The sequence below is a fragment of the Cryptotermes secundus genome, unplaced genomic scaffold (genome assembly GCF_002891405.2).
Source record: "Cryptotermes secundus unplaced genomic scaffold, Csec_1.0 scaffold12624, whole genome shotgun sequence".
NCBI lineage: Eukaryota > Metazoa > Arthropoda > Insecta > Blattodea > Kalotermitidae > Cryptotermes > Cryptotermes secundus.
In genome coordinates, this window is record NW_019720305.1 from 1 (window position 1) to 1,248 (window position 1,248).

Consider the following 1,248-nt stretch of genomic DNA (forward strand, 5'->3'; position numbering starts at 1 on the left):
GGTCCATCGTGATCGACACATTGGACATGCCTGTCCTAGAGTAAGTGTGCACTTAGGATATGTTGTGCCATTGAATTCTTCCCCGCTGCCATTCTTGTTTATTCTCTTCAGTCATTAATGTGAGTATAATGACTCAGAAGTCCTGATGTGGGGAGAGTGAGAGTGCATCATCATATGAGGTCCTATAGTTAGTGTGGCAACGAATCTTAGTGTTTGTTATTAATGTTGTGTTTATGTAGAATGTAAAATAATATGCTCCACCATCTGAAAACAGTACACTTGAATTCCTGTTTAACAGTGAAGTTAGACATGTAATTTTATATGATAGGTTATAAACATATCCACAGATTTATATGAAATATTTTTTATTTAAAAATTACAGGCTTGTCTGTTGTGCAGGTTTGTGAGTTTATTGTGTGATGACTGAGGTAGTGAAACTGACAGTATGTTTACTGTCATGTGTTGGGTGTATGTTGCGCGACATAACTTCACGCCGTCTTGGATCTAGCGAATTTATTCACACTCACTCTCACACTTACACAATTTACAATCTCACAATTCCATCGGTAGTATCACAATTACTTATCCTGTAGTCATTGCCATGCACTCGATACAACTGACTTCGGCGGCTGCTACATTTTAACTGACTAACTTACTCTCTCTGTAGTAACTCACTCAATACTCACTACTCACTCTAGTAACTCACTCACTAATCACTCATAACTGGCTCAATCCTTACTACTCACTGAACAGTGTTTGCTGCTCCTTATTTAGGCTCAGCACGGACAACATAGAGAACACCTTGCTGCTCGGCAACAGATATCAGGTATTGTTGTCAGGTGTTTCTACCTACGCATTGCCTAGCAATAGGCGCTGCACAAACTCCCCTATGTGCGTGACGCCATGTTTACCGATTGCCTAGCAACAGTCGTTGCACTGGCTTGCCTGTTGCGTGACGTCACAGCCTCGCAGGGAAGGGTGTTTACTGAGGATTGGGTAATGATAGGAGTGGGGGTACATAACATCACTCGTGGAAACACAGAGTTCAGGTGACCCCTACTTCTTGTTGCGCCATCCACATCACAATATGTATATACAGTAAAACTTGGTTATAGCAACATCGGTTTCTGCGACACCTTGTCTATTGCGTCAAATATTCAATGGTACGAACTAATTCCTCATAAAGCAACTGTTTTTATACCTTGCTTAGTACGACATGCACAAATGCATCAACCTCGTATGTAACGT